Source organism: Macaca thibetana, chromosome 16, assembly GCF_024542745.1.
Source record: "Macaca thibetana thibetana isolate TM-01 chromosome 16, ASM2454274v1, whole genome shotgun sequence".
In the NCBI taxonomy this organism is placed as follows: Eukaryota; Metazoa; Chordata; class Mammalia; order Primates; family Cercopithecidae; genus Macaca; species Macaca thibetana.
Window position 1 is genome coordinate 34,476,650 of NC_065593.1, and position 25,168 is coordinate 34,501,817.

At 36.6% G+C, this 25,168-nt stretch overlaps 1 protein-coding gene across 2 annotated transcripts in view; it reads left to right on the top strand.

The window, feature by feature from the left end:
* Positions 1-25,168, top strand: part of PTRH2 (peptidyl-tRNA hydrolase 2) — a 1,137,200-nt gene that overhangs the window by 203,554 nt on the left and 908,478 nt on the right. Inside the window, exon 1 of one of the 2 annotated variants that reach the window (XM_050764781.1) lies at positions 8,808-8,817. The exons of the other annotated variant lie outside the window; for it this stretch is intronic. The gene's annotated coding sequence lies outside the window, so the exon portion shown is untranslated. Of the gene's footprint in view, positions 1-8,807; positions 8,818-25,168 lie in introns of those variants that run through there. 2 annotated transcript variants of the gene reach the window in all.

The window sequence follows — 25,168 nt, forward strand, 5'->3', positions numbered from 1 at the left end:
ATCTCTTTCTGTGTTTGTCTGTAGCACTGAAAATAGGTAAAAGGAAGAAATTACTACCTTTACTCAGAAATATGCCATAGTAGCTTTAGGAAAATTAATATGTACAATATTATTTTGAAAGCAAGCTATTAGATGCTTAAAATATTTTAACAATATCAACCTAGCATTTTCTAAATTCCTAATAAAATTATTTTTTCTTGTAGCCTTTACCTATCCTGAGAAAAAACATACAATGCTATTCATCCTCTATTATAATGTCCCTGATGATTTCCAAATGTTTCTTTGCTATGCAGCAGAAGTATATGATTTCTGATCCAGATGCTTTAAAAAGCAATTCTAACAAAGAAACTTAATCTGAACTGAACTTGGCACAGATTCCAGAAACCTATAGGATGATGTTTTGGAAGCTGCTCAAACAAAAGTTGAAACAGAAATATGCATCCACAACCATATATCTCTGGCTGTTAGTAATAAATGAAGGATACAGACTTTTTCCATAAGTGTGGGTGAATGGAAGTTAATGCTTATAAAATACAGTTTAAGTACCAAAACAGTATTTGAGATTGATGCTTTTTCTTTTAAAGCAAAAGCATTTGTTTAATTCACAAGAAGGTAAAAATCAAATAAAGAAATGTTATACTTGTTCTTTGAAAGCTATTCAGAAACTTTAGTGCCCAACCTCAAGAAAGGAGTTATTTTCTTTATGATATATAGCACATTTATGGCATAAAGGTCTACAAAATATTAATATAGAGAGATAAGGGTATTTGGAGTCAGTTTCTTCCAGTGAACAAGAATAAGTCAGGTACACAGATTTGCAGACTCATTTTGGAGTCCCAGAAGGAGAGGAGAAGAAGAATGGGCCTAAACAATGTTTGAAGAAACAATGCCTGAGAATTTTAGAAACTCAGAAAATATATCAAGCCACATAATCAGGAACTGCTACATACCCCAGGAACAATAAACATAAAAAATGATACTCTAGTAAAATCATAGTAAAGTGTTAAAAATCAAAGACAAAGAGAAAATCCTAAAAGTAGTCAGAAGAAAGGACACATGACATTTCAATGTAAACAATGGAAGTCAGAAGACAATAGATTGTTATTTTCAAAGTGCTTAACGATAACTCCAACCTAGAATTCTATCCTCAGTGAAAATATATTTCAAAAATGAATGTGAAAGAATATTTTCAGACAATTAAACACTGGAAGAATTGATTACCAGCAGTCCAACACTAAAATAAATACTATATAAAAAACATAATTTATTTTTGTACATTGACTGTGTATCATGAACCCTTATTAAACCCACTGATTAGTTCTAGTAGCTTTTTGGCAGATTCCTTAGGATTTTTGACCTAGGTGATCATGTTGTCTATGAATAAAAACAGTTTTACTTACTGCTTTCCAATCTGTATGACTTTTTTTCCCTTCCTTTGTTGCACTGGCTATGGTTTCCACTACAATGTTAAATAGAAGTGATGATGGCAGATATCTTACTTTGTTTCTGATATAAGGGGAAAGCATTTAATCTTTCACCATAATTAAGCATGCTAGTGGCTATAGGATTTTCACAAATCCCTTTTTCAGCTCGTTTATTGAAAGTAAATGGATGGTGAATTTTCCAAGTGCTTTTTTTTTCTTTCTTTTTTTCTTTTTTTTGAGACAGAGTCTCGCTCTGTTGCCCAGGCTGGAGTGCAGTGGTGTGATCTCAGATCACTGCAAGCTCTGCCTCCCAGGTTCATGCCATTCTCCTGCCTCAGCCTCCTGAGTAGCTGGGACTACAGGTACCTGCCACCACGCCTGGCTAATTTTTTGTATTTTTAGTAGAGATGGGGTTTCACTGTGTTAACCAGGTTGGTCTTGATCTCCTGACCTCATGATCTGCCTGCCTCGGCCTCCCAAAGTGCTGGGATTACGGGCGTGAGCCACTGCACCTGGCCTGAGTGCTTTTTCTGCATCTATTGAGATAGATGCATGATTTTTCTTTTTTAGACTATTTAATGGGATGATTACATTGATTAGTTTTTAAATAATCATAGATTATTTTTTAAAACTGATAGATTCACAGAAAGTTGCAAAGATAATACACAGAGGTCTTGTACATCCCACATTCCTCTATTACAGTTTCATCTGTAATATGAAATGTGGAAAACCACAGAAATCTGATAAAAGAAATCAAAGTTCTAAATAAATGGAGAGATAGTCCATGTTCATGGATTGAACAAGTCATACTCTTAAGATGTCAGATCTTCCTAGCATAATCTATAGATTAAGATGAAATACCAGTCAGTATCTCAGCAGCTATTTTGTGGTTACCAACAAACTGATTCCCAGTTACATCTTATGTAATTATAGTAAAATACCCAAACCAGAACACTGACATCGACATGAAGTGTATGTATAGTTCTATGCCATTTTATAACATATGTAGATTCATGTAACCACCACTGCAATAAAGATACAGAATGATTCCAATTCCATCACTATAAAGATCTTCCTCATGCTACCTCTTTATATGCATTTCCCTCCCTGCCACCATTTCTCACCTCTGGAGACCACTGATTGTTTTTCATCTTTATAATTTTGTCATTTGAAGAGTGTTATATAATGGCATCACATAGTATGTGTTCTCCAGAGAGAGAGAAGTGATAGGATATAAAGAGAGAGAGATGAAAAGAAATTTATTAAGGGTATTGGCTTGCTTGACTATGGAGGCAGAGAAATCCCACAATACGCTCTTTGCAAGCTGAAGAAGCAGGAAAGCTAGTAGTACAGCTCAGCCCAGGTCTAAAAGCCTCAGAACAAAATAAGCCAATAGTGTAACTCTCGGTCCAAGGCCAAAGGCCCAAGAGCCTGGGGGAGGCACTGGTGTGAATCTCAGAGTCCAACAGCCAGACAACCTGGAGTTCTGATGTCCAAGTGCAGGAGAAAAAGGGAATCTTGGCTCCAGAAGAGAGAGAGGAAATTTGCTGAAATCCTCCACCTTTTTGTTCCATCTCGGCCTCCAGCTGATTGAATTATGCCCGCCCACAGTAAGGGCAGATCTTTCTCAGTCAGTTCATCAGCTCACATGCCAGTCTCTTTTGGAAACATCTCACACACACACTTGGATAAGCCCAATCATTCTAATTAAAAGCGAAACCACCTAGTTTCCCTTTCTGCAGAAGAGAGATGGGCTCAGTGCCTACTGAAGCACTGAGAATAAATAATGCTTTACCAGCTATCTGGGTATCCCTTAATCCAGTTAAGTTGACACTCAAAATTAATCATCAAAGTATGTAACCTTTTGACATTGGCTTTTTTTTCACTCAGCATATGCCATTGAGATCCATCCAAATTGGGTATGTATCAATAGTTCATTCCTTTTTATTGTTGAGTAGTATTCCATGGTATGTAGGTAGCACACATTGTTTAACCATTTACCTATTGTAGAACATTTTGGCTGCTTCTAGTTTCTGGCTATTACAAACAAAGCTGTTATGGACAATCGTGTATACGTTTTTGTGTGGACATAGGTTATCATTTTTCTGAGATAAGTCTCAGGAGTGCAATTGTTGGGCTGCATGGTAAGTACATGTTTGCTTTATTAAGAAATTGCCAAAATATTTGCCAAAGTAGCTGTAACATTTTACATCCTCTCCATCAATGTATAATAGATTCAGTTTCCCTGCATTCTTGCTAGCATTTGATATTGTCATTATTTTTTACTGTAGTCATTTTGATGCGTGTGTAGTGATATCTCATTGTGGTTTAATTTGCATTTCCCTAATTCCTCATGATGGTGAACAGCTTTTCATGTGCTTATTTGCCATCTGTATATCTTCTTTGGGGACATGTCTCTTCATGTCTTTTTCACATTTTTTAATTGGGTTGTTCAATTTTTTTTAACTGTTGAGTTTTGAGAATTCTTTATTTATTCTAGATACCTGTCCTCTAAAAGACACATGGTTTGCAAATATCCCCCAACCCCGTATGCTGTAGCTAATTCTTCCATCCTCTTCATGTGAGCTTTCAAAGAACAAAAGTCTTATTTTAATTGAAATCAAATTTAGAGAAACAATTTATTTATTTTTAAATTATGGATTTTGCTTTTGGTGTCCAATAATTCTTTGTCTAGCTCTAGATCCCAAGTTTTCTCTTATGTTTTTTCATTAAAGTTTTGTAGCTTTTTATTCTACATTTAAGTTCATGATTCACTCTGAGTTAATTTTGTACAATTTTTGTATGAGATTTAGGTCAAGGTTTATATTTTTACCTAAAGATGTTCAATTGCTCCAGCATCGTTTGTTGAAGAGATTATCTTTCCTCCATTGAATTGCTCTAACACTTTTGTCAAAAATCAGTTAAATGTATTTCTGTGGATATATTTTTGAATTCTCCATTCCATTTTATTGATCTATGTGTCTATCCCTCCAGCAATATCTCTCTGTCTTGCTGAGAGATATTGTCTTGTCTTATTATTGTTAATATAATAGGTCTTAATGTATGGTAAAGTGATTCTTCCCATTTTATTCTCTTGTCAAGCTACTAGTCTGTTGCCTTTTTGAAGAATTTTGTCTATATCTATGACAACTCTTGCTGGATTCACAGTAAATTTATATATCAATTTGAGGAGAACTGATGTCTTTACTATGGTTAGTCTTCCTATCTTGTGAACATGTGTCTCACCATTTATGTAGATCTTCTTTGATTTATTTCATCAGTATTTTGTAGTTTTTGACATACAAGTCCTATACATGTTTTATTAAATTTGCATCTAGGTATTTCATTGTTAAAGTGATTTTAAATGGTATTGTATTTTCCACACAAACTGTAGAATCAGTTTGTTGGTTACCACAAAATACCTGCTGAGATATTGACCGGGATTTCATCTTAATCTATAGATTATGCTGGGAAGATCTGACATCTTAACAGTATGACTCTTTCAATCCATGAACATGGACTAACTCTCTATTTATTTAGATTTTTAATTTCTTTTATCAGAGTTCTGTTGTTTTCCACATTTAGATTTTATACATACTTTGTTAGACTTATCCTTGTGTAATTCATTATATTGACACAATTATAAATGGTTTTTAAAATTTCAAATTCCAATTGTACATTGCTAGCATATAGGAAAGCAATCAACTATTGTACATTAACTTTGAATCCTTCAACTTTGCTATATTCACTTATCAGTTCCAGCAGATGTTTTTCAATTCTTGGGGTTTTCTACATAGCTATACATTCATGTCATTAGCTAATAAAGACAGTTTTGTTTTTTCCTTTCTAATAAAAGGTATGCAGGTTGATTTTATTTCCTTTTCTTATCTTATTATAGAGCTAGAATGTCCAGTATGAACTTGAATAAAATGGCAAGAGAAGATGTCCTTACCTTTCTTCCAGTCTTCAGAGAAAAAGTATCTAGTTTCTCATTATGAGGTATGATATTAGCTGAAGAGTTTTTTTCTAGATGTTCTTTATCAAGTTGAGGAGTTTACAGAGAGTTTTTATCATGGAATGTGCATAAAATTTTATCAAATCTTTTTTATGCACCAGTTAACATGACTCTATGATTTTTCTTCTTTAGATTGTTGATATTGTGGATTACACTGATTTTCAAATGTTGAACCGGGCTTGCATAGTTATGGTGTTAACACTTTTTACATATTGTTAGATTTGACTTACTGATATTTTGTTGAGTATTTTTGCATCTATAAGAGATATTAATGTGTCATTTTCTGGTTTTTTTTTTATGGACTTTGTGTGGTTTTGGTAGTGGGTATATTAACTCTATAAAATGAATTGAGAAGTGTTCATTTCTCTTTTATTTTATGGAAAAGATTATGTAGAATTGATGTTAGTTCTTGAAACATTTGGCAAAACTCTCCAGTGAAACCATCTGGGCCTGAAGATTTCTTTTTCTGGAGTCTTATAATTGTAAATTCCATTTCCTTAATATTTACAAAGCTATTCAAATTATTTATTCCATATTAGATGAGTTGCAGTAATTTGTGCCTTTCAAAGAATTGGTCCCTTCAATCTGTCAAATTTATATGTAGAGTTGTCTTTAGTATTCTCTTATTTTCACCTGCAGGCTCTGTAGTGGTATCTCTGTTTCATTATTGACATTCGTAACCTGTGTCTTCTCTTTCTCTGTCAGTCGTGCCAGAGTTTTGTCAGTTTTATTGATCTTTCTTTAAAAACTTTCCTTCATTGATTTTTTTCTTTTTTCTTTTTTTTTTTTTTTCTTCTTTTTTTTTGAGACAGAGTCTCGCTCTGTTGTGCAGGCTGGAGTGCAATTCCAGGTAGCAGGAATTTCAGGTGCATGCCACTACAGCCAGCTAATTTTTAATTCTTTTGTAGAGAGGCAGGCTTACTATATTGCCTAGGCTGGTCTTGAACTCCTTGGCTCAAGCAATTCTCCCATCTCGGACTCCCGAAGTGCTGGGATCATAGGCATGAGCCATGGTAATATCCACCCAGCTATTTTTTAAAATTTCATTGATTTCTTGTGTTTATTATACATTTTCTTATGCTTGCTTTTGGTTTATTTTTTTCCTCCTTTTATAGTTTCCTGAGGTGGGAAGTTTGATTACTGATTTGAGACTTCTTTTCTGATGTAAACATTAAGTGCTATAAATTTCCCTTTCAGAGCTGCTTTAGTTGAGTCCTATAAATTATGTTATATTGTATTTTAATTTTCATCATGTTCATTCAGTATTTCCATTGAGCCTTCCTCATTGACCCACAGATTATAGTATTTAGAGTCTGTTGCTTAGTTTCCAGTGCTTAAAGATTACCCTGTTATTTTCTTTCTCTTTCTGCTATTTGTTGCTATTGGTTTCTAGTTTGATTCCATTTTGGTCAGTCATCATGTGGTTTCAATTCTTTTAAATTTATTGACTTTTAAAAATAGTCCAGGATATAGTCTATCTTGGTATATGGTCTGTGGCTGCTTGAAAAGAATGTATAGGCCAGGCACGGTGGCTCACACCTGTAATCCCAGCACTTTGGGAGGCCGAGGCAGGTGGATCATCTGAGGTCAGGCATTCGAGACCAGCCTGGCCAACATGGTGAAACCCCAACTCTACTAAAAATACAAAAAAATTAGCCAGACCTGGTGGCAGGTGCCTGTAATCCCAGCTAGTTGGGAGGCTGAGGCAGGAGAATCGCTTGAACCCAGGAGGCAGAGGTTGCAGTGAGCCAAGATCACACCACTGCACTCCAGCCTGGGCAACAAGAGTGAAACTCCATCTCAAAAAAATTTTTTTTAATTAAAAAAAAAAAAAAAGAAAGAGTAGGCTCTTCCTGTTAATCTCCACTGCTACTTCTTGGCTCTGGGAGGCCCAGGTGGCTCTGCAGCAGCCTCTGCCACCCTGTGACCTGTGGGTATTGGGACATCCCTAGCTGACGCCAGGACACCCGGGAAGCCGAGGAACAGACTCCGTGGCTTTTGAGGATGTGGCTGTGAACTTTACCCAGGAGGAATGGGCTTTGCTAGATTCTTCTCAGAAGAATCTCTACGGAGAAGTGATGCAGGAAACCTGCAGGAACCTGGCTTCTGTAGAAATCATATGGTACAGAGACTGTGTGAAAGCAAAGAAGGTAGTCAGTATGGACAAGTTGTCAGCCAAATTCTAAATCTTGATCTGAACGAGGACATTTCTACTGGATTAAAACAATGGGAATGCAGTATTTGTGGAAAAGTCTTTGTACGTCATTCCCTCCTTAATAGGCACATCCTAGCTCACTCAGGATACAAACCATATGGAGAGAAGCAATATAAATGTGAACAGTGTGGGAAATTCTTCATTTCTGTTCCAGGTGTTAGAAGACACATGATAATGCACAGTGGAAATCCAGCTTATAAATGTACAATATGTGGGAAAGCTTTTTCTCAATTCAGTTGAAAGACATCAGAGAACTCACACAGGAGAAAAACCCTATAAATGTAAACAATGTGGTAAAGCGTTCACTGTTTCTGGTTCTTGTCTAATACACGAACAAACTCACACTGGAGAGAAACCCTACGAATGTAAGAAATGTGGGAAAACATTCAGATTTTCTTGTTCTTTTAAGATGCATGAAAGGACTCACACTGGAGAAAGACCCTATAAATGTACCAAATGTGATAAAGCCTTCAGCTGTTCCACTTCCCTTCGTTGTCATGGAAGCATTCATACTGGAGAGAGACCCTATGAATGTAAACAATGTGGCAAAGCCTTGAGTCGTTTGAGTTCCCTTTGTAACCATACAAGTACTCATACTGGAGAGAAACCCTATGAATGTAAACAATGTGACCACACCTTCAGTCGCCTCAGTTCCCTTCAACTCCACGAAAGAATTCATACTGGAGAAAAACCCTATGAATGTAAGAGATGCGGTAAAGCCTACACTCATTCCAGTCACCTTACTCGCCATGAAAGAAGTCATGATATAGAGGCTGGGTGTAGTGACTCAGCCTGTGGTCCCAGCACTTTGGGAGGCCAAGGTGTGTGTATTGCTTGAGCCCAGGAGTTCATAGCCAGCCTGGATTAAAACAATGTGAAACAACCTGGGCAACATGGTGAAACCCTGTCTCTACAAAAAATAAAATAATGCCAGGCGCGGTGGCTCACGCCAGCTGCTCAGGAGGCTGAGGTAGGGGAATGGTGTGAACCCAGGAGGCGGAGCTTGCAGTGAGCTGAGATCGCACCACTGCACTCCAGCCTGGGTGACAGAGCGAGACTCCGTCTCAAAAAAAAAAAAGAAAATAATTAGCTGGGCATGGTGGCACATTTCAGTTGTCTTAGTTCTTTTTCAAGGACATAAAAAGCCACGGGGGGTTGGGGGGAAGCCCTGTGCATGCGGATCACGAGGTCAGGAGATTGAGACCAACCTGGCCAACATGGTGAAGCCTTGTCTCTGCTAAAAATACAGAAATTAGCTGGGTGTGGTGGCACATGCTTGTGATCCTGGCTGCTCGGGAGGCTGGGGCGGGAGGGTCGCTTGAACCCAGGAGGTGGAGGTTGCAGTGGGCCGAGATTGTGCCATTGCACTCCAGCCTGGCGACAGAGTGAGACTCCATCTCAAAAAAATAAATAAATAAATAAAGCCCCTTGAATGTGAGAAATGTGGTAAAACATTTACTCTTTCCCATTCCCTCATAAACATGAAAGAGCTCACACTGCAGAGAAACCTTAAGAATGCAGGAAAGGTGGTCAAGCCTTCAGATTTTCCTGTTTTTGAAGATTTGGGAGGACTCAGAGTAGAGAAAAGCCTTTTGAATTTAAATTTGTGGTTAAGGCCTTCAGTTGTGTTAGTTCCATTTGAAGACATCAGCTCATTCCTGAGAAAAACCCTATGAATGTCCAGAATGTGGAATGTTTCATTTCTCTCGTACCCACTCAAGTACATATGAAAATGCACACTGTAGCTGGCTGGACCTTGTAAATACGAGAACGTACACAGGATTAAAACTCTAATGGTTTAGAAACTGCAAGGATATTTTCAGTTTTAACATTTACTTGAAAAGTCACGAAAACTCCCACTGGAAAGAAGTTGTATCAGTGAAACTTTTCTAATTTGGAAAGCCTGATGCAAATTAATTATCCTGCAGTGCTTGAAAAAAATGTATGAAATGTTACACAAGTTACAAGTATATTGTTTTTATCAGTGGCTCATTCTTAAAGAGTCTTGAGTATGCATTTCACCTTGTTTTGCAGGGAAACCTTGAGGTGAGAGTTCTGTAAATGCTCTTTAAGCAGTAGTACTTGAATTTCATAGATAATGATATTTTCTTAAGTTTGTTGGTAGAATTTTTGTCTATTCATTTGATAATGTGCTGGATTTATGGTTGAATTTTGATGTTTTTCTAATATGTAGGTAATATTTTTATTTCATTATTTTTTTTTTTGAGATGGAGTCTCGCTCTGTTGCCCGGGCTGGAGTGCAGTGGTGCAGTCTCGGCTCACTGCGGCCTCCACCTCCTGGGTTTAGGCGGTTCTCCTGCCTCGGCCTCCCAAGTGGCTGGGACTGCAGGCACCCGCCACTACGTCCAGCTGATTCTTTGTGTTTTTGGTAGAGACAGGGTTTTGCCATGTTGGCTAGGCTGGTCTTGAACTCCTGACCTCATGATTTGCCCGCCTCGGCCTCCCAAAGTGCTGGGATTACAGGCATGAGCCACTGCGCCTGGCCAGGTAAGTTTCATTTGTATGTATTGTCCTGTGATTAATGGACCAGTGAATAATGATTGTGAATTGTTGGGATTGTCTGACTAGTCTCATTTGGCAAATTTTGATTATCCCTTGTCCATTATACACATTGCACCTTTTTTTATTAAAGGAAAAACTACTCGATGTAAAGATGTTTATTTTTTGCTAATAATGAGTTGGTATTAATTCCTAAGTACATAAAGTTTACCATAGAGTATCATCTCATGAAAAAAAAAAAAAAAAGAAAAAGAAAATGCATTCTCTGCCGCAAATGCTTATCCTGCTGGTTCATGTTTTTTTTAGCTTTTCTATATCCTTGCTGATTTTCTGTCTAGGTATTCTGTCAACTGCTGAGTGTAATGTTGAAATCACCAATAACTGTGAGTCTGTTTTTCCTTTTAGTTCTATCAGTTTTGTCTTCACATATTTTGCCCTTCTATAGCTTTGTGCATACACATTTAGAATTGCTCTGTCTTCTTGGTGGGCTGACCCTTTTATTATTGTGTAATTTCCCTCTTTTTTCCTGGTAATTTCATTTACTCTAAAGTCTACTTTGTCTGATAGCACATTGCTATATTTTTTCTGCTATCCTTCTTTTCTGAATAATATTGTCCTGGATATAGAATTCTGAATCAACAGTTATTTTCTTTCAGTACTTGAAAAATATTGTTCCGCTTTCTTCTAGCCTCTGTAATTTCTGATGAGAAATCTGTTCTCACTTGAATTGCTTTTCTTATGGAGTAAGCATAATTTCTTACACATTTCATTCTTTTTTTTTTTTCTTTAGTTTTCAGAAGTTTTACCATGATGTCTTCATGCATCTTTGGTTTATCCTGCTTGAGGGTTACTGTTTCTTGAATATGAATGTGTATGTCTTTTGCTAAATTTGGAAATTCTTCAGCCATTATTTTTTAGAATACATTTTCAGTAAGGTGTTTCATCTGGGAATTATAAAAGTATCTTTTAAAATAATTTCTAATAGAATTCCATTATAGTCAAAGCACAAACTTATTATTTGAAATCTTAAATTTATTGAGATTTGTTTATGGCCCAGAATATGGTCTAGACTGTGGTGAATATTCCATGTGAAATTGAAAAAGAAAAAAAAAAGTGTATCCTGCTGTTGCTTGGTGAGTGTTTTTTTAAAATACCTTTATTAAGGTATAGTCATAAACAATAGAAATCACACATTTAGAGTCTAATGTTTATATTCACAGAGTTGTGTAACCATCACAATTTAATTTTTAGAATATTTTCATTCCCGTCTAAACAACATCCCATACCCATTATCATCCAATTCCCTTGGCTATCCCAGTCCTAAGCAACCACTATTTTAACTTCTGTTTCTGCAGTTTAAAAATTGACATATAATTCACATATTATGCAAAAACAAAATTTACCCATTGAAAGTGTACAATCTGGTGGTTTTTAGTATATTCATAAGGTGGTGCAACTGTCACCACTATCTAATTTCAGAATATTTTCATCACCCCAAAGAAACCCCATAGCCACTTGCCACCACTTCCCATTTCCTTCTCATCCTCCCAGCCCTGGGCAATCACTACTTTTTGTTTTTATGGATTTGCCTATTTCGGACATTTCATATAAATGAAATACAATGTGTGGTCTTTTGTAACTGGCTTTTTCACTTAGCATAATGTTTTTAAGGAACATCTGTGTTGTAGCACGTATTAATACTTTATTTCCTTTTATTGCTGAGTAATATTCCATTACTTTGATATACATTTTATTTATATATTCTTTAGTTGATGGAGATTTAAGTTGTTTCCATTTTTGCTATTATGCATAATATTGCTACAAACATTTATGTACAAGTTTTTGTGTGGACATGTTTTTATGTCTTCTGAGTATTGACCTAGGAATAGAATTGCTGAGTCATATAGGGACTCTGTGTTTAACTTTTTTGAGAACTGCCAAACTGTGTCCACAGCAGCTGCACCGTTTACATTCCCACCAACAATGTAGGAGGTTTCCAATCACTCTGCGTCCTCACCAACACTTGCTTGTCTTTTTAGTTACAGCCATCCCAGTGGGTGTGAAGTGTTATCTCATTGTGGTTTTGCATTTCCCTAATAAATAGTAATGTTAGTATCTTCCCATGTGCTTATTGGCTACTTTTACATTTCCTCTGGAGAACTGTCCATTTGGATCATGTAACCCATTTAAAATTGGGTTGTTGTTTTTTTATTATTACATTGTAAGAATTCTTTATACATTCAGAATATGAATTTCTTAATAGATAGATATTAGCAAATATTTGATTGTATTCTGTGGGTTGCCTTTTAAAATTTCATGATAATACCGTATGCAGCACAAAAGTTTGGATTTGTTTTTTGTTTTTGAGATGGAGTCTCACTCTGTCACCCAGGCTGGAGTGTAGCGGTGTGATCTTGGCTCACTGCAGCCTCTGCTTCCCAAGCTCAAGTGATTCTTCTGCCTCGACCTCCCAAGTAGCTGGGATTATAGGCATGTGCCACCACGCCTGGCTAAGTTTTATATTTTTAGTAGAGACAAGATTTCATCATGTTGGACAGGCTGGTCTCAAACTCCTGACCTCAAGTGATCCGCCTGCCTTGGCCTCTTAAAGTGCTGAGATTACAGTTGTGAGCCACTGTGCCCAGCCATTTGTAGCACAAAAGTGGGTTGTGTTTTTATTTCTTTTTCTTTTCTTTTTTCTTTTTTGTTTTTTGTTTGTTTGTTTTTCCGAGACGGATTCGCGCTTTGTTGCCCAGGCTGCAGTGCCGTAGTGCGATTTCAGCTCACTGCAGCCTCCACCTCCCGGGTTTAAGCAATTCTCTGCCTCAACCTCCTGAGTAGCTGGGATTACAGGCGCCCACCACCACGCCCAGCTAATTTTTGTATTTTTAGTAGAGATGGGGTTTCACCATCTTGTCCAGGCTGATCTTGACCTCCTGACCTTGTGATCTACCCACCTCGGCCTCCCAAAGTGCTGGGATTACAGGCATGAGCCACTGCACCCGGCCTGTTCAAGTAATTCTCCTGCCTCAGCTTCCCACATAGCTGAGATTATAGGCGCCCACCCACACCCAGCTAATTTTTGTATTTTTAGTAGAGACGGGGTTTCACCATGTTGACCAGGCTGGTCTCAAACTCCTGACCTCATGTGATCCACCTGCCTTGGCCTCCCAAAGTGCTGGAATTACAGGCGTGAGTCACCGTGCCCGGCCAGCACCAAAGTTTTTCATTGTGATGTAGACCAACTTACTTTTCTCATGTTGCTTATGCTTTTGGTGTTGTACTTACGAAGTTGTTGCCTAATCCAAAGCTATGAAAATTAACTCCATAACTTTATTCTAAGAGTTTTATAATTTAATCTTTTATATTTAGGTGTACAAACCATTTTGAATTATGTTTTCCACACAGTATGAAGTAGGGGTCCAACCAAAATTCAGAAACTCAGTTGTCATGGCACCACTTGTTGAAAATACTGTTCTTTTCCAATTAATTGTTGTGCGCCTTTGTCTAAAGCTTAGAGTTTTTAAAATAAATTAAACTAGGTCAAGTTGGCTGATAGTATTAGTCAAGTCTTCTAAAATCTTGCTTGTTTTTTTGTCCAGTTGTTCTAGAAATCAATGAAAATGAGGTATTGAAATTTTCAAATATAATTGTGAACTTGTCCATTTCTGCTTGAAGTTCTTTCAGTTTCTGCTTTATGTATTTTGAAACCTTTGTTACTAGGAGTAGAAACATTTAGCATTATTACGTCTTCTTGATGAATTGATCCCTCTATTATTATGAAAATACCATATTTATCAATGGTAATATCCTTTGCTCTGATATCTACGTCATTTAGAATTAATATAACATTTCAGGTTTGTTTGGTTATTATTAGCAAGTTTTATATTGTGATTTATAATAAGAAAATACATATTTTCATATTTGTCCCTAGTTCCTGACACAGAGTTCCTAGAACTCTTGTCATTGCCCAGATGACAGGAGCATCTTTTGTTCTAATGAGGCGACTCTTGGTGGGCTGCTGGATGGGGGCAGATGCCTAAAAGACCAAGCCATGATTAGAAGCTTGGAACTTTCAGCCCCCATTCCCTAGGATAGGAGAAAGGCTGGAGATTGAGTTAATAATCAGTCATGTCTACATGATGAAGCCACCATAAAAATCCCTGAACTACAGGGTTCAAGGGGCTTCCCAGTTGTGAACACATCCATGCACCAGGAGGGGTGGGGCACCCCAACTCCATGGGGACAGAAGCTCCTGCACTAGGAACCCTTCTAGAATTTTCCCTATATATCTCTTCATCTGGCTGTTCATCTGTATCCTTTATCATATCTCTTAGTAATAAAATAAACTGGTAAATGTGTTTTTCTGAGGTCTGTGAGCCATTTTAGCAAATTAATCAGATCTGAGGAGGGAGTTTTGGGAACTGCAGCTTATAGCTAGTCAGTCAGAAGTATAGATGACAACCGACTACTTGCAATTGCTATTTGAAGTGAGGAGCAGGCTTGTGGAACTGAACCATGAGCCTGTTGGGTCTGACTCTAACTGCAGGTAGATGGTGTCAGAAGTAAATTGAATTGTGGGGCACCCAGTTAATGTCTGCTGAAGAATTGTTTGCTGTGGGGAGAAATCCCCACATATTTTGATCACAGAAATTTTCTGTATTGTGATGAGGGTAAGATTTTAAAAAATGGGTTTTTCTTATCTCAAGCAAAACATGGTATATTTTTCTACCTCCTACTTATTTTTTTACAATTTTTAATAGCTACATAATAGTTGTATGTATTTTAGTAATACATGTGGTATTGTGATTCATGCATATAATTGTAAAGATCAAATCAGAGCTATTGGGATATCTATCACCGCAAACAATCACCGCTTCTTTATGTTGGGAACATTCCAGTTCCTCTCCTCCAGCTATTTGGAACTATAAAACAAATTATTGTGAACTATAGTCAACCTACTGTGCTACCAAACACTAGATCTTATTGCTTCTAGCTGTTTATTGTACACACTGACCACCCTCTCTTTACATCCCACCTCCTCCAACATTTTCCAGTTTCTGGTAACCACCAGTCATCTCTCTACCTCCATGAGATCCGCCATTTTAGCTCCCACATATGAGTGAGAGCATGGACTATTTGTGTTTCTGTACCTGGTTTATTTCACTTAATATAATGACCTCCAGTTCCATCTGTGTTACTACAGATGACAGGATTTCATTTTTATGGCCAAATAATATTCCATTGTATATTTGCATCACATTTTCTTTATCCATTCATCCATTGATAGACACTTAAGTTGATTATATATCTTGGCTATTGTGAATAGTGTTGAAATAAAAATGGGAGTGCAGATATCTCTTCAACATACTAATTCTCTTTCTTTTGCATGTATACCCAGCAGTGGGATTGCTGGATCATATAGTATTTCTAGTTTTAGTTTTTGAGGAACCTCCATACTGTCTTGCATGGCTATACTAATTTACATTCCCACCAACATTGTACAAGTGTTCAGCTTTCTCTTGATGCTCACCAGCATTTGTTATTTTTAATCTTTCTGATAAAAGTCTTTTTAACTGGAGTGAGACAATATCTCAATGTGGCTTTGATTCACATTTTCCTGATGATCAGTGCTGTTGAGCATTTTTTTCTATACCTATAGGCCATTTGTATGCCTTCTTTTGAAAAATGTCTACCCAGATCTTTTCCCCATTTTTTAATTGGATTATTTGGGAGTTTTAGAGTTTTTTCCAATTTTGTTTTGTTCTTGCTGTTGAGTTCCTTATATATTGTCCCTTGTCAACTGGATAGTTTGCAAATATTTTCTCCATTATGCAGGTCATCTCTTCACTTTGCTGATTGTTTCCTTGGCTGTGCAGAAGTTTTTAGCTTGATGTAATGACGTTTGTCTATTTTTGCTTTTGTTGCATGTGTTTTTGCTGTCCTAAACAAAAAAATCTTTGCCAGACCAATGTCCTGAAGCTTTTCCTCCATGTTTTTCTTCTACTAGTTTCATAGTTTCAGGTCTTAGATTTAAGTCTTTGGTGCATTTTGATTTGACTTTGTATGTGCTGAGAGACAGCGATCTAGTTTAATTTTTCTGCATATGATTATCCAGTTTTTCCAGCACCATTTATTGAAGAGATACCTTTTCCCAATGTCTGCTCTTAGTGCCTCAATTGAAAATGGATTGGCCATAAATGCACAATTTTATTTCTGGGTTCTCTACTCTGTTCCGTTGACTCATGTGTTTATTTTACACTTGTACCAAGCTGTTTTGGTTACTATGGCTTTGTAGTATATTTTAAAGTTTGTTAGTGTGATGCCTCCAGCTTTATTCTTTTTGCTCAAGATTGCTTTGGCTACTTGAAGTCTTTTATGGTTTCATACATATTTTAGGGTTCTTTTTTCTTTCTGTGAAGAATGCTGTTGGTATTTTGATAGAGATTACATTGAATCTGTAGATTAGTTTGGGGAATATTGACATTTTACCAATATTGATTCTTCCAACTCATGAGCATGGGGTATCTTTCCATTTTTTGTGTCCTGTTCAGTTTCTTTCAACAGTGTTTTTTATTTGTTTGTTTTTAAGATGGGATCCTGTTCTGTCACCCAAGCTGGAATGTAGTGGCATGATCATAGGTCACTGCAGCCTCAAACACCTGGGCTCAAGTGATCCTCCTTCTTAAGCCTCCCAAGTTGCTGGGACTACAGGCATGAACCACCATGCTTGGTTAATTTATTTTTGTTGTTATTATTATTATTTGTAGAGACAGTATCTAACCATGTTGATCAGGCTGGTCTTGAACTCTTGGCTGTAAGCAATCCTTGGCCTCCCAAAGTGCTGGGATTATAGGCATGAGCCACCATGCATGGCCTCATCAATGTTTTACAGTTTTCCTTATGGAGATTTTTTATTTCTTTAGTTAAATAATAGATTTTTTTTTTGTAGTTATTGTAAATGGGATTGTTTTGTTGACTTCTTTTTCATATTGTTCTTTGTTGGCATACATAAATGCTACTAATTTTTATATGTTGATTTCCTATCCAGTAACTTTATTGAATTCATTTATCAAATCTAAACTTTTTTTTGTATGGAGTCTTTAGGGTTTTCCAAATGTACTATTATGTAATCTGCAAACAAGAAATTTGACTTCTTCCTTTCCAACTGAATGTTCTTTACTTCTTTTTTTTTTTTTTTTTTTTTTTTTTTGAGACAGAGTCTCACTCTGTAGCCCAGGCTGGAGTGCAGTGGTATGATCTCGGCTCACTGCAAGCTCCGCCTCCCGGGTTCAGGCCATTCTCCTGCCTCAGCCTACTGAGTAGCTGGGACTACAGACACCCGCCACCACGCCCAGCTTATTTTTTGTATTTTTAGTAGAGATGGGGTTTCACCATGTTAGCCAGGATGGTCTCCATCTCCTGACGTCGTGATCTGCCCGCCTCGGCCTCCCAAAGTGCTAGGATTACAGGCGTGAGCCACTGCACCCGGCTCTTCTTTCTCTTGCTAATTTCTCAGGCTAGGACTTCCAGCACTGTGTTGAATAAAAGTGGTGAAAGTGGGCTTTCTTGTCTTGTTCCATATCTTAAAGGACTTTCCATTTTTCTTCATTTAGCACAATGTTAGCTGTGGCTTTGTCATGTGTGGCCTTTATTGTTTTGAGGTATAATCCTTCTAAATCCAGTTTGTTGAGAGTTTTTTTTTTTTTTTTAATCATAAAGGGATGTTGAATTTTGCTGCTTGTTTTTTCAGCATCTATTTTAATGATCATATGGTTTTTGTTCTTTATCCTCTTAATGTGATGTATCGCATTTATTGATTGACATATGTTGAACCATCCTTGCAATCCTGGGATGAACCTCACTTGATCATGGTGGATGATCTTTTTAAATTGTTGTTGTATTCTGTTATTTTGTTGAGGATTTTTGCATCTATTTTTATCAGGGATATTGGCCTGCAGATTTCTTTTTTGTTTTGCTCTTACCTATCTAGTTTTGGTATCAGTGTAACACTGGCTTCATAGAATGAGTTTGGAAGTACTCCCTCCTCTTTAATGTTTTGGAATAGCTGGAGCAGAATTAGTATTGGTTCTTCTTTAAATGTTAGGTAGAATTCAGCAGTGAAGCTATCTGGGCCCAGGCTTTTCTCTGATGGGAAAATTGTTCTTACTGCTTTGATCTTGTTACTCATTATTGGTCTATTTAGGTTTTCTATTTCTTCATAGTTCAATCTTGGTTGTTTGTAGGTGTCCAGTAATTTATCCATTTCTTCTGAGTTTTTCAATTTGTTGGCATAGTCATTCATGATTGTCTCTAATGATTCTTTGTATTTCCGTGGCATCAATTTTTATGTCTTTCTTGTTTCTGATTTTATTTATTTGTATTTTCTCTTTTTTCTATTTAGCAAAGGCTTTGTCTATTTTGTTTATCTTTTTCAAAAAAACAGCTTCTTGTTTTGTTGAGTTTTTGTAATATTTTTTAGTCTCAATTTTATTTCTACTCTGATTTTTAATATTTTCTTCCTTCTACTAATTTTGTGTTTGGTTTGTTCTTGCTTTTCTTGTTTCTTGAGGTGCATCATTCAGCTGTTTATTTGAAAGCTTTCTACCCTTTTGATGCAGGTGTTTGTTGCTGTAAACTTTCCTCTTAGTACTGCATTTGTTGTATCCCATAGATTTTGATATGTTGCATTTCCATTTGCATTTGTTTCAAGAAATTTTTAAATTTCCTTCTTAATTTCTTCATGAAATCATGTTGGTTAATTTCCATGTGTTTGTATATTTTCCACAGTTCCTCTTGTTACTGAGTTCTAGTTTTATTCCACTGGGGTCAGAAAAAATACTTGATATGATTTTAATTCTTTTGAATTTGTTAAGACTTGTTTTGTGGCCTCATAGATGGCCTATTCTAGAGAATATTCCATGTGCTGATGAGAAGAATGTGTATTCTGTAGCAGTTAGATTAAATGTTCTATAAATGTCAGTTAGGTCTATTTAGTCTAGAATGTAGAAACTCCAGTGTTTCTTTTTTGATATTCTGTATGGATGATCTGTTCGTTCCTGAGAGTGAGGTGTTGAAGTCCCCTACTATTAGTGTATTATAGTTTTATTTCTCCCTTTGGATCTATTAATGTTTGTTTTATATATTTGGGTGCTCCTGTGTTGGGTACATATATTTTACTGAATCCTCTTGCTGAACTGATCCTTTTACCATTATATATACCCTGTTTATTTTACTGTCTTTGACTTGAAATCTATTTTAACTAATATAAGTATAGCTACTTCTGCTTAGCTACTTCTGCTCTTTTATGGTTTCCATTTGCATAGCATATCTTTTTTTCAGCTCTTTCAACTCTAACAATATTAGAGTATCCCAAATTTGTCTATATACTGACTTTTACCAGTGAATTTTATACCTTTAAATGTTTTCTTTTTGCATATTAGCATCACTTTCTGTTATATTGAAAACTCCTTTGAGCACTTCTTGTAAGATAGGTCTAGTGGTGATAAATTCCCTCAGCTTTTGCTTATCTAGGAAAGACTTTCATCTTTATGTTTGAAGGAAAGCTTTGTGGGGTACAGTGCTCTCAGTTGATGGGTTTTTTTCTTTAGCACATTGAATATGTCATCCACTCCTTCCTGACTTGTATGGTTTCCACTGAGAAATCTGTTGCTAGATGAATCAGAGCTCCTTTGTGTGTTATTTGCTTCTTTTCTCTTGCTGCTTTTAGGATCTTCTCTTTGTCCTTGATCTTTGAGAGTTTGATTGTTATATGCCTTGGGATAGTCTTATTTGGATTGAATCTGTTTGGTGATCGCTGAACTTCTTGTACCTGGATATTTGTATCCTTATCTAGGTTTGGAAAGTTTTCTGTTATTATTATTACTTTGAATATGCTTTCTACACCTTGCTTTTTCTTAACTCCCTCTTGAACACCAACAACTCCTAGATTTGCTCTTTTGAGGTTATTCTGTATATCCTGTAGGTATTCATCATTCTTTTTTACTCTTTTTTCTTTTTTCTCCTCTGACTGTGTATTTTCAAATAGTCTATCTTTAAGCTTACTGACACTTTTTTTTGGCTCAATTCATTCTGCTGTTGAGAGCCTCTATTGTATTTTTTCAACTCAGCAAATGTATTTATCAGTTCCAGGATCTCCATTTGATTGTTTTTATTAGTTCAATCTCTGTTATATTTTTCTGATAAATTTCTGAATTGCTTTTTCATGTTACCCTGCAGTTTTCTGAGTTTCTTTAAAACTGCTATTTTTAATGCTTGACTTGGGAGCTCACACACTGCCATTATGATAGGGTTGATCACTGGCTCCTTGCTTTGTTCACTTGGGGAGGTCACAGTTCTGTTTGCTGTTGTTTCTTGTGGATGTACATCTATGGCTTCATAGGATTAGTTACTATGCTTTGAGGATTAGTTACTTATACCAATCTTCACTGGATCTCTTGTTTTGGTCTTTCTAGGTTATGTTTCCTAAGAAGTTCTTTACAGTTTGTTGAATCCCTTTACTCCTAGATTGCTGCCTCATTTTCAGCACTAGATGGCGCCTTAAGCCCAGGGTTGTCTTGACTGTCACAAACGTTCATTATTCTAATTTTGTTTTTCCACACGTCGAAATACAACTTTTCCAGCATCAATTATTGAAGGGACTGTCTTTTCCTCATTTTGTATTACTGGCATCTTTGCCCAAAGTCTGTTAACCATAAATGCATTGATTTTTTTTTTTTGCTCTCTTTTCTGTTCCATTAGTAGATGTGTTTTTAATGCCATTTCATAATGTTTGAATTACTATAGCTTTGTAATATAGTTTAAAAATCAGGGGATGTGATGTCTTCAGTTTGTTCTCCTTTTTCAAAATTGCTTTGGCCATTATGGGTCTTCTGTGGTCCCAAAGTTTAGTATTGTTTTTTTCTAGTCCTGTGAAAAAAGTCATTGAATTTTTAATAGGGATTGCATTGAATCTGTAGATTCTTTGGCTAGTATGAATGTTTTAACAATATTAATTCTTCCAATCCATGAACATAAGATTTCTTTTCATTTATTTGTGGCTTCTTCAGTTTCTTTCATCAATGTTTAATAGTTTTCAATGTACAGATATTTCATTTCCTTGATTACATTTATTACTTATTTAATTAACCATTTGCATAATTTAAAAATTTGTCTGCTCCTTTCATTGGACTATGATCTTTAGTATCTGGCTTTGTTCTCCCTTGTATTTCCAGGACCCAGTACAGCCCTTGCTATAGAATGTATACTTAAAAACTATTTGTTGAATTAATTAATTTAAAAATTAGCAAGTTGCACAAATGGAAATGAAAACACAACATACCAAAACCTATGGGATACAACAAAAGTAGTAATAAGAGGAAAGTTTATAGCAATAAGCTCCTATATCAAAGAAGTATAAAAACTTCAAATAAACAGCATAACAATGCGTCTTAAAGAACCAGAAAAGCAAGAACGAACAAGCCAAAATTAGTAGAAGAAATAAAATAATAAAAATCAGAGCATAAATAAAATCTACATGAAAAAAATACAAAAGACCAATGAAACAAAAATTTGTTTTTCTAAAAAGATAAGCAAAATAGAAAGACCTTTAGCCTAAGAAAAAAAGAGAGAAGATCCAAATAAATAAATCAAGAGACGAAAAAGGAAACATTACAACTGATACTGCAGAAATTCAAAGGGTCATTAGAGACTACTATGAGAAACTATATGCTAATAAATTGGAAAACTCAGAAGAAACGGATAAATTCCTAGACACGTACAGCCTACTAAGATTCAACCATAAAGAAATCCAAAACCTGAACCGACCCATAACAAGTAATGAGATCAGGCCAGGTACGGTGACTCACACCTGTATTCCCAGCACTTTGAGAGGCCAAGCGGGTGGATCACTTGAGTCTGAGACCAGCCTGGCCAACATGGTGAAACCCCACTTCTACTAAAAATACCAAAATCAGCCTGGTGTGGTAGCACATGCCTGTAGTCCCAGCTACTTGGGAGGCTGAGGCACAAGAATTGCTTGAATCCAGGAGGTGGAGTTTGAAGTGAGCTGAGATCACGCCACTGCACTCCAGCCTGAGTGACAGGGTGAGACTCTGTCTCAAAAACAAACAAACTGAAAAACAAGTAATGAGATCAAAGCTGTATTAAAAAGTCTCCCAGCAAAGAAAAGCTCAGGGCCCAATGGCTTCACTGCTGAATTTTACCAAACATTTAAAGAAGAACTAATATCAATCCTACTGAAACTATTCCAAAAAACAGAGGAAGAGAGAATACTTTCAAACTTATTCTATGAGGCCAGTATTACTCTGATACCAAAACCAGACAAAGGCAAATTTAAAAAAAGAGAACTATAGGCCAATATCCCGGATGAACATTGATGCAAAACTCCTCAACAAAATATTGGCAAACCAAATTCAAAAACAGACTAAAAAGATCATTAGCCATGATCAAGGGGAATTCATTCAAAAGATGCACAGATAGTTCAACAGACGCAAATCAGTCAGTGTGATACATCATATTAACAGAATGAAGGACAAAAATCATATGGTCATTTCAATTGATGGTGAAAAAGCACTTGACAAAATTCAACATCCCTTCATAATAGAAACCCTCAAAAAACTGGGTATAGAAGGAAGATACTTCAACACAATAAAAGCCATATATGGCTGATCTACAACTAGTATCATACTGAATGGGGAAAAACTGAAAGCCTTTTCTCTAAGATCTGAAACAAGACAAGGATACCCAGGTTTACCACTGTTGTTCAACATAGTACTGGAAATCCTAGCCAGAGAAATCAGACAAGAGAGAGAAAAAGGGGAAAGAGGCTGGGCACGGTGGCTCAAGCCTGCAATCCCAGCACTTTGGGAGGCCGAGATGGGTGGATCACGAGGTCAGGAGATCGAGACCATCCTGGCTAACATGGTGAAACCCCGTCTCTACTAAAAAATACAAAAAACTAGCCGGGCGAGGTGGCGGGCACCTGTAGTCCCAGCTACTTGGGAGGCTGAGGCAGGAGAATGGCGTGAACCCAGGAGGCGGAGCTTGCAGTGAGCTGAGATCCGGCCACTGCACTCCAGCCTGGGCGACAGAGCGAGACTCCGTCTCAAAAAAAAAAGTGGGGGGGGGGAGAAAGAAAGGGAAGGGAAGGGAAGGGAAGAAGGGAAGAAGGAAAGAAGGAAGGAAGGAAATCCCTGTTTGCAGATGATGATATGATCTTATATTTGGAAAAGCATAAAGACTCCACAAAAAAGCTATTAGAACTAATAAATGTAGTACAGTTTCAGGATACAAAATCAATGTAAAAATCTGTATGCCAACAATAAACAATCTAAAAAAGAAATCAGGAAAGTAATACCATTTATAATAGCTACAAATAAAATCAAATACCTAGGAATAAACTTAACCAAAAATGTGAAAAATCTTTACAATGAAAACTGTAAAACATTGATGAAAGAAATTGAGGAGGGCACATAAAAAATGGAAAGATAAGCCAGGTGCGGTTGTGGGCACCTGTAGTCCCAGCTACTCAGGAGGCTGAGCCAGGAGAATGGCGGGAACCCGGGAGGCGGAGCTTGCAGTGAGCCGAGATCGCGCTACTGCACTCCAGCTGGGCGACAGAGCGAGACTCCGACTCAAAAAAAAAAAAAAAAGGAAAGATATTCCAGGTTCATGGATTGGAAGAATCAATATTGTTAAAATGTTTGTATTACCCAAAGCAATCTACAGATTCAGTGCAATCTTTATAAAAATACCAATGACATTCTTCACAGAAACAGAAAAAACAATCCTAAAATTTATTTGGAACCACAAAATATCCAGGATAGCCCAAGCTATCCTGAGCAAAATGAACAAACTGGAGGAATCACATTACTTGACTTCAAATTATACTACAGAACTATAGTAACCAAAACAGCATGGTACTGACATAAAAATGGACACATAGACCAATGGAACAGAACAGAGAACCCAGAAATAAATCCGTACACCTACAGTGAACTCATATTTGACAAAAGTGCTAAGAATATATACTGGGGAAAGGATAGTTTCTTCAATAAGTGATGCTGGGAAAACTGGATATCCATATGCTTAAGAATGAAACTAGACTTTTATCTCTTGCCATATAGAAAAATCAAATCAAAAGGCATCAAAGGCTTTAATCTATGACCTCAAACTATGAAACTACTACAATAAAACATTGGGGAAACTCTGTAGGACATTGGACTGGGCAAAGATTTCCTGAGTAATATTGCACAAGCACAGGCAACCAAAGCAAAAATGGACTAATGGGATCATGCCGAGTTAAAAACTTTCTGCACAGCAAAGAAAACAGTCAGCAAAGTGAAGAGACAACCCGCAGAATGGAGAAAATATTTGCAGACTACCCATCTGACATGGGATTAGAAACCAGAATATATAAGCAGCTCAAACAACTCAATAGGAAAAATATCTAATAATTGAATTTAAAAATAGGCAAAAGACCTGAATAGACATTTTTTAAAAGAAGACATACAAATGGCAAACAGGTATATGAAAAGGGGCTCAACATCACTGATCATCAGATAAATACAAATCAAAACTACAATGAGGTATCATCTTACCCCAGTTAAAATGACATATCCAAAAGACAGGCAGTAACAAATCCTGGTAAGGATGTGGAGAAAAGGGAACACTCATACACTGTTGGTGGGAATGTAAATTAGTACAACCACTATAAGGAACAGTTTGGAGGTTCCTCAACAAACTAAAAATAGAACTGCCATATGATCCAGCAACCCTACTGCTAAATACATACCCAAAAGAAAGGTAATTAATATACCAAAGAGACATCTGCAGTGCCATGTTTATTGCAGCACTATTCACTGGAGCCAAGATTTGGAAGCAACCTAAGTGTCCAACAACAGACTAATGGATCAAGAAAATGTGGTACATATACACAATGGAGTACTATTCAGTTATAAAAAAGGATGAGAT